General features: G+C 34.0%; 1 long non-coding RNA gene across 2 annotated transcripts in view; it reads left to right on the top strand.

The window, feature by feature from the left end:
- The first annotated feature begins 4,517 nt into the window (after positions 1 to 4,517).
- The window catches only part of LOC113966810, a 35,978-nt gene continuing 30,652 nt past the window's right edge, over positions 4,518 to 9,843 (top strand). For both annotated transcript variants that reach the window (XR_003533969.1, XR_003533968.1), the window contains exon 1: positions 4,518 to 4,548. This is a non-coding gene — a long non-coding RNA (uncharacterized LOC113966810). The remainder of the gene's footprint in view (positions 4,549 to 9,843) is intronic.

Below are 9,843 nucleotides of genomic sequence, written 5' to 3'. Positions count from 1 at the left end.
CATGTAAATCCAATACAAACTTAAATTTACATTTCAGGGGGCACAAAAATGTACTCCTTTTTTTTGTTGTGATTGCTGTGTGTCTAAAACTGACCACTGACTACTATTTTCAGTTTCTTAAGCTTTGTTGAATCCTCCTTAAACATTTTACTAACTATAGAATGATAAAGTAATTAATTTTAAGAAAGGAAACAAATACTGAGACTCTGATAGGAATAATATAATTATCGTCCAAATGACAGCAAGAGCTATAACTTTTTTCCTTTTTATTAGTCAGCCTGGCTCACTGCTACTTCATGAGAAAATGTATTGCAGATAATGCTACGACATACAATCTGATACAGGTCTCCAGACAGCTATTTCTGCTCAGAAATTAACTCAGATTAATGTGGCGATAAGTGTTGGAGCTCAGTTACATGTTTTAGCTGATTAAAGACTGAGTGAAATGCCATAGAAGAGACAGTAACATTTGTTAACAAGAACACACTAATGATTTGGCTGTACTGATTGACCCCTGAAGAGGTTAAAAAGCTAGAGCTTTTGGCAAACTAGTAAATATGTCAAATCTGGGTTATTCTTTATCTTGCTTAAAAGAAAGAAACCATATTTCATCTCATCAATAATTATGAGGAAAAAAGTAATTGATTATTCCATGTTTTTCCTAAAATTACTCAGAATTTTTATGTGTTGTAATCCTTGTTCTTATATTTTTCTATCTAGGTTAATAAATTTCATTTTCTTGTGTTTCTTATAGTTGTCTCCTTCTAATAACTTTGAGCCCTGCTGAAGCAATATAAACCAATTTAACAGAGGAAAAGCAGTCTCAGGGCTACATCATATATTGCGTCAGGCATATAATTTGCATATATCAATTAAAACTGTTGTATATAATGAGTTGGCGATCTTTCTCAAAAAGAAATGCAAATTCAACATAAAATTAAATATAGTTCTTAAATTAAAATTCTCTCTTTTTAAATCTGAATTAAGGTCATAATTTGCCTAAAATAATTTTACTTAAGAAGCATATCCTTGGACTCACTGTCTTATCCTGTCCACGTGATCAAGTAAGTTACTATCTTTCCTTCTTAAAGCTCAACTTAATTTCATTAGATTTAGCTAGCAGAAGAGTCCAAGTCACTCATGATTCTGAATATTACCTTATACACAGATTAAATCTTAAAATAATGAATATTTGATTAGTAAGACCTTGATCTGGATGCTATGAATATTCAATCTATCCAGTTTTAAGAAAGGAAATTTTGGCCAAATTTCAAGAAAGAGTTTCTGGCTGTGTTCTCTCCTCATTGGTCTTGTGATCAAACCTTTTTTTCACTGAAGAGTTTTGCAGCTTTTAGCCTATTAAAATCAATAAATTTGGGTCCATATCATTATGTTAATTCCAACATATGTGGGACTATACAAATTCTTAATGAAATAATCATTGAAGTCTATGAGTCATTTTGTCCATCAAAGAAATTTTTTTCATGTTTGCAGACCTTTTTATTAATGACAATCGCCTTTCAACACCAAAAGATTGGAAAAAAGGAAACATTATCCATCCTTTTCCCTAAGTATGATGCTACCATAAAATGTTGGAAATTTGACTTTGAAAAATGTGAGACAGAAATGTATGAGGTATTTTTATAGTTATTCTAAAATGGAAGGATGGTAAGAGAATGATACTAAAGCAGAGAATCAGACGATGCCATTTCTTTGCACTGATTAGCAGCCATAAAAGTTACGTGACTATTTGTGCAACGGTCCAAGGGGGGAGGGGAAATGGGACCATGACACAGCACGGATGGGTCCAGAGTCAAGGTAGAGGTGCAAATGGAATGCTTTATTGAGGTGTGCAGGGGTTTTATAAGTTCAGGCGGGGAAAGGGCTAGAACATGGGGTGGAGCATGAGACAGACAATCAGGGGAACAAATCGGGGTAGGGACACAGGCGAAGGGGGAGGAACGTGGGATGAACTGGGGAAGGAAAGGGCGAATGGTAACTGTCTCCTCTCTGCAACTTCTTCAGCCTATCAGAGAGGGAAGCAGGGAAGCGGGCATGCCAGGGCATGCCCAGGAAATACAAATCCCAGGGAAACACACAATGTGTATGTTTATAAACACATAAGAACTGTATAGCCCGTATCATAAAGTCCTTTCAATCACTGTATATCTTTTTTCATTCCTGAAATTGCTCCCATTCTGATTCCTGGTCCTCCACAATTTGGACCTATTTTCCCATTATATAAAACAGGGATTTCAGTTTAATTCATAAGATTATTTAAACGATCAACTCCTTGTGAACTTAAATCATGTTCTTGATGAATGTTACATAAGTTTATGGAAGACATTACCTAAAACTGGGATAGTTCAGACATCTGACATGTGTTTGCATTCAGAACAAATTTTGGGTCGTCTTTCAAAAATACATTTTAGAGCAAAAGGAAAAATAAGTCAGTGTGTGGAAAAAAGACCTGATTTTCCAAGGTTAAAGACACAAAAAATAGTTGAGAAAGTCAATTCTGCAAGACAAAATGAACTATGCTTTTTATTATGATGATGATTCCACTGTTAGTACAGAACATTTCAGTCACTCTGCTGAAGTGGGAGTCTCATTTTACTTCAGAGTTTTGATTTGCTTTAAAGGAGGACACTTCACACTTTGGTAAAATAATATCAGCCAAAATACATCTTACTGTGTCTGTCTACAGTGGATGTTATTCATTCTGTCAAAGCCGGTAGAAAATCTGTATCCTTATCCCGTATAATAGAAAACAATTTTTAAAAGAGCACTGATCTTTCTTGCTATATGTGACTTGCTTCTAGCAAACTATAAATTCAGTTCCAGACTCCACAAGTCCGATCTTACGTTCTGGCCTTTGTCTTATATTGTAATTCCTCTTAGACAAACTGGGAAAACTTCTGCAGAACTCATGTAAGCAAATGAGTTTACAATTGAAGATCATTTTCAGTGATTTTTCATAAATGGAATGCCATAATGTTACTGCTGCTTAATTATGATTTGATTTTGTGAAAATTATATATTGAGAAAATATAATTTTCTGACTAAATTCTCAACAATTCAAAAGTTTTCCGGTACTTATCTCCTGTTACTGGAAAGACATCAACTGGGCAGATAAAAAGACCACACACCCTTCAGAGAAGAAATGATACAACTTTTTCTGCTGTCCGCAATGGCCCTGAGCAGCAGTCTATGTTTTGTAACTAATAGAAGTAATGAAAAAAAGCTGGATATGCTTACATTAAAGTAAAACTGTATTTCTAATGAACACCTTTTATCTAAATTGCAGGTACACAAAAACAGAAATGAAGCTGTTCTGAATATTCACCCTTAAGGTGAATCATTTGCTGGGTACTGAAATCCTCTGCAGTAAACTCAAAAAACACCCTGCACCAGCAGAGTGAAGACCAATTTGAAGCATGCTTCATAGCTCTTAGCTATGAAGTCTGTAGCTATCAGGCAAGCTTGGAGTAAGAGCCTATAGCTCTTACTATTCAATTTAATTTCTTTTTATTCAGAGTATGTATTTCAACTTATCATTAACTGCTGGATGACAAGACAGACAAGGAAAAGGTCATTCATTAACACAGTGTTATCTGATTTAATTCAGTTAAAGTATTGATCACATCAATGGTAAATAAGTTAGATTCAGACAGCCATTGCTCCTCCAGGCTTATAAGCATTTTACTGTCATGTACTTGGCATTTTTCAAAAGGAAATATTTGCATTCCTTATTGTTATCAGAATTACAGTATTTCTCATGAAGTTATAATTTTTTGTTTATGCATGCTAATTTTGTAAATATTATGTAATCTAATGTATAACTGCAAATTAAATAATTGCTTCAGTGCTGATTGACGCAACAGATCCCCTGAAGCAAAGATCTTGCAATTACAAATTAAATTATTAGATAACTTTGAAGTGGCTTTAAAACCCCTATTTGTTTATGGAGATTGATAAGAAACTAGGTTCAAGCAGCAGGACAGAAAATGGAACAATATGAAAGGCAGGCAAGAACACCAAACAGCAAAAGTGCTTCTTCGATGATCAGGCTTATGTTTTGTGTTCTGCAGCTACCAAACAACCATTTAATAGCTGTCAATATGTTCAATTACTTATATTGACTTTTTTGTCTGGGTCTACATGCTGTTTGGGAAGAAAAAAACTGCAAAACCTAAAAGGTAGTATTGCACAGCCTAAAACCATAAAACTGTGTGATGATTTACCTTTTTAAATTCTGAATTTAATGTGGGAGCAATAAAATTTCTCAAAACTAGTCATGATGGTTAGTAGTGCCTTTTCTTATTTTAGCTAATATTGGGATTTCTTGCTTATATCAAGACCTTGCTATCTTATATCCAACTAATATCAAGATCTATTTGAAAAAAGTCAATCCAGTGGATAATGTCAGGGAAAAACTAGTTAAGATAACTCTTTCTCTATTAGGTAACTCACGAAGTACAATACCTGAAAGTATACTGTACTTTCTTTTTTTTAACAGGAATGCTTGAATTTCTGGACTACCAAGAGGTAAATTGCTACCAAAAATCATGTGTCTTCCTCTATAACTTTAGTTTAATCCTCATATATTCTTTCAGAGTATGTTACTGGATTGTCACATATTCCTCAGTATATTTCATAGACCTCAAAAAGGAAACACTGAGCTATCCATAGAGATGAATTTTAACCAAATTTGTACATTGTGATTAAGGGAGATAGGTAGCTCATTTTTTAAAGAATTATTTTCATTATATAGCTCAAGCTGCTATTTCCCCAGCTTTTGTATACTCTAAATAAAATTTTCCTTCACAGTATTTATTTTTCTTGATAAAGTTTGAAGGGAAGTAACAGGTTAAATTCCACTTTTCCTGACTAAGTAGCTCTATTTATTTTTACTGGTGTACAACAGAATAGTTCCACAAGCTGGAACTCTCATCTGTTCAAGAGGATAGAAAATGAGTTTTTCACTGCCCATTATTCTCCAGTTGTCATTTCTGTTTCATTATCTTCCTTTTTCTGTAAATTTGTTCCTCTGGTCAACTTTTCATTGTACTTTTGCTTTTAGTTTTTGTTATGTTCTTTCTCTTTGTAAATTCCTACTGAAGTTTTTCTTTTGCTATGGTACTATTCAGCTTGACATAAAAGCATGATCACGTGTTCCCAGTCCTTCAAATCTTGAGCTGTTGTCCTGAATCTTTTCTTATATAATTGTAACATGGCTTGGGCTTTCTTTTCAATTCAGCAAGATTTTGGGTTCTGTGTGTGACTCAGTAAGAAAAATAACGTCTTCATGAACTAACATTTTCATCCAGCACCTTGTGATTAATAGGTGCCTGTTTTTACCCTGTATTTTTTTAGGATAGAACTTAATAATCATTGACGTGGTTTTCTGTCTGTGTGATAACTTTTTATTACTGTCCTAATAATTTTGTCCCCCAGAGAATGATATCTTGAAGAAGTTGTTCAGGAATTTGACTGGGATTTAGTTGAAGAATTCCTCCTAGATGAGTAATGTTTCCTCAGCACCTGTTCTGATGACTCTGGTATTTGTCCCTGTGGACCGAGCAGAGATTATTCTCCTCCCTGAAACACATTTAGTAGGCACCCATCTTGTAATGTCACAGTCTGTTCTAATAAATAGCAAGGATCTTGAATTCACAAGTATCTGCTTCTCTCGTGATCTGAGAGAACTTTGTTCAAAATGTCAACTTCATATCATTAATCGTACATTATAAGATTCACAGATATTAACCTTAACTTACTGATTATTAACCCTACATTACTTTGAGGGGAAAGGAGGAATAATAAATCACTTACAAATGACACTGACAGTTACATGAAAATTTAAAAAAATAAGAAAGTAATTGATCTTATATTTAATAACCTTATTGACACATATAAATTAAATTCAACTGTGATATATGCAAGCCAAGGTCAAAGCAGATTAAGATGTAAATATATACCACATTAAGAGGAATTCAGTCATATTACTATCAATAATTCGGCTTACATTTGTCTTTCACCACATACCTTTATTGCAATAAACAAATTGTTCTAAATTCTTCCTTTTTCCTTTTAATGAATTGTGCACTGAAAGTTACATATTTCCCCAGTTATATTTATTGCTGAAAGTTATGCACCTTTTATTTTCTAGAAAAAAATCATCATGATGATAAGAGTTATTTGATATTAAATCAGTTGGCTTGCTTCTTTGCTTGGAACAATAAATTTAATTTTCTGAATAAACTTTTGTTTGTAATTTCTCATCGAAAACAAGTTATAAAGTTTGTAAGGATTCACAGAGAATTCTGTTTCATGCCTAATGGTCAAGAAGAGTAACTATAGGAAAAGTTTAATTACGAATATTATCAGGAAAAATCAAAATGAGGTCATATTCATAATTTTTTATCAATTTAGAGTTTTATCAAGTTAGATTTTCATCCAAATTTTCTTGAGCAATAAGATCTGGTATTTATTAAAGAAAATTTGTCTAAAGGAAGATTTAGAAACGAACAAAAGACTAGAAAATCTGGTTATATTCACTCTCCCTCTTCCCCAGGTGATAGTAGGAGTTTGAAATAAATGCTTAAATAAACAATTAATATCTCTAATGTGGACATTATTATAAGAATATCAATCTTGTATTAATCAGGCTAGTTCAAAATTATGCTAAAGACCATTGTTTATAGTCTTTCTGTTGGAATTTATTAAGGACTACAGACGAAAAAACCCCAAAACCTCTCCTGAGAAACTGCGACAACAGAATTACATTTCTGCCATATCACTTTTTTAGCATTTAATTTTCTTTTAAGAAATATTCCCAAAAGGGCATAGATCTAACTATAGAAAGTGCCCACTCAGACCCCAGCTGGAATTGAGTCTCAATAAATATAACAACATTGCAGACAACCCAATGCTTGCTAGTTGTTGTAAAACTGCCAGCCTGAAAATGACTGCATGCTACAATATGTGTTGTACTGACACTCTGAAGAACTGTTCAATGAGATGGGGGGAAATACTTTAGGTACGGTTTCTTTGCATTTGGCAGATTCTTACTATTACAATAAATTAATTTCTTAGTTTGACAGACCTTTCTCTTATTTCCCAGAGACATGTTTTAACAGTCATGTTAAAACTCTACATGATATCAGTATATGTTCAATATTTTCTGCAAATTCTTTATTAGTAATTGACATATTAAGCTAGCTTTTATTTCTTCGGTATATGAATATAAATGTTCATCCCACCATAATAAATAATTCAAACTGAACAGGCATTTATAAATGAACCACATTTAAAATCAAATTTATCAAGCACTACTGAAAAGTTTAATCTAGGAATCTCATTTGTTTTACAAGTGCCACAACCAAGGATTATAATTATTTTAAAAATATTTTAAATTTCACTGGCATTTTCAGAAGAAATATTGCAGGCAGAAGTACAGAAGACATTTTTTTACTCCAAGATAAAGTTTTTTAAAAATTAATTGTCTGTCTAAAGTGCGCACACTGTATTTAATAGTATAAATGAAACAGTTCAAAAACAGACAAACCCAAGGGTGAGTTATGTTTTTATCCTGAAATTACAAGCTCCATGCTTGGATTAGTTACAGTACATGTAGCCTACAGATAGAGTAACTCAGAGCTTATTAATACTCTGATAGTCATTTGTCTTTTAATTCCTGTTGCAGAATTTTAACAAGATAATTATGTTTTTCTCCACTTCTTCCTGTTAGCTGACTAACATCTTTAAGGAGAAGAAACTGTGGTCTTGATTCTACCCCAGAAAGCACTATACCATCACAATATTGTAATAAAATATATAACAGTTGTCTGATTAGGAGACAGTTGATTTGGTGCCATGGAGCAGAAATCACAGAACAACAGAGAACTACTGCATTTCCTTCCCCCTCCTCAACTACCGTATGAACAATTAAAAGACTGAAAAGGAAGGAATAATGTAGAAATTATAACAGTTGTATTTGCTTTGCTCTTACAGTGAACACAGATCACTTTCTTTTACTGGAATACAATGACTAGGAAAATATAAAAGATTCCTTTCTGTACATTAGTGACTGCATAAGCATCTGTAGGGCATAGGAGCTGCAATTCCCAGAACAGACAGTACACAGTAAAGTCCTAAACTGAGTTAATTGATGAACATCAAATGTAACATAGACACCTGAAAGTTGCCTAAAGGAAGATTGTTCTATATCTAGGTTACCTCTTTTGTGTGTCACTGCACTGCTGTTGTCCTTTTGCACACTTCTCACCATGAAAAATCAGAGAACTTGAACCTGCCCCTCACTGCTGCATCTACCCCACTTTGGCTGCATGTGAGTGTAAGGAAAGAAAGGGAGTGGCTGTGTGCAGTATTAAATTAACATAGGGCTCTGTAGTCTACTTGCAAGGTCATGAGAGTATAATCATTGTTTTAAGCATAACTCTGTGATTAAACAGAAGAGTAGTCTTGATTTTCTTTTATTCTTATCTATTGCACCCCTTGGTTTCTATGCCTGGACACTCAATTTCTCCTTTCTTACCTCCCTGCCTCTGTCCCCATCCATTTTACTCTACAGTTCTTCTAGTTCCATTCTTTCAGTTTCTTACATAGAAAAAATTTCTATTTTCACAAAACAGAGTGTGACTTTACCTTGCTATTACCTCATTGTTTTCCTCCTCACATCTGTTTTTGATCTGTATCTTGGGTGCACATTTCACTTGATGCTAGATCTTGATTATACAGCTGACTAAACTGTGTACTTTTGCAATCAATGCAAAGCTGCATGACAGATTACATTACTAAACTGAATAATGTCTATAATTATTTTTATTAAAAGTCTACTAAATAAAACAGGCTAGAAAAAGAACACAGCCAACAACACCAAAGTGCAATCAATCTCAAAAGTTTTGTTAAATTTAAAGAAGTAGAAACAGTTGCTGCTCCACTGTACCTGTGGCACAGCTTAGTAATAGGCTGTCTATTAAAAGCCTCTTCACCTAAACAGCTTGGAAGTGTGAAGTTTTAGGAGCAATAGGAGCCCTTCAAGAAGGTAGGAGAAAACCTTCCCCTCAGGTAGGGCAGGTAGCAGAATGGGATCAGGGAAGCACAAAACAAGTGTCATAACAAGGTCTGTATTTGAAGGGCTTCAGCTCTGCTAAAGTGCAGCAAGCTACATCAGCCTTGTGAAGTCCTTGTAGTGAAATGAAAAAAAGCAATTCTGCTATTGTTCAACCTCTCTGCTTCTTTATCCATATACTGCTCCTTTATGTATTAGGCTTTATAACTAAGTCTATTAATTATTAGATATACCATGAAACTGTTTTTGTTTATCTACAGAACATATTTTAGTTTAGCTACATTTTAAGTGCAACAGAAAAGTGCCACAGAACTTTCATAAGATGACATGTTGATGCCCCTTGATACAACCATAACAGAACCAACACATTTTTGAATCCCTGAAACTTTTCTCCCTTGCCCATCCCTGAACTCCACCTAGATCCAACCAGGCCAGAGTAAAATATAGACCAGGCAACCAAGTATTTCTCACACACACACACAAAAAAGAAACAAATTTACCAGTGGCAATGAACCAACACAGGAGGAAAATGGTCATGCAAAAATAACTCTGCTTATGCCTAACTGAGGAATGGAGATACTTCTTTGGGACTTACTGGTCTGCTGCTGGGTACTAACGAGCAATTACGCTGTGGGACCATAAGACTTTTCTTGTCCTTCCCTTAAATTTGTTCTGGTCCAGTATACAGCTATGCAAATTTATCTTATATTTGTGAATTAGTTACTTATAATTTTATTCTTGAGTTA

Source organism: Neopelma chrysocephalum, unplaced genomic scaffold (assembly GCF_003984885.1).
Source record: "Neopelma chrysocephalum unplaced genomic scaffold, ASM398488v2 Primary Assembly neopelma1_22b, whole genome shotgun sequence".
NCBI classification, from domain to species: Eukaryota; Metazoa; Chordata; class Aves; order Passeriformes; family Pipridae; genus Neopelma; species Neopelma chrysocephalum.
Note: the sequence above shows the minus strand (reverse complement) of the source record. Positions and strands in the feature narration are given on the sequence as shown.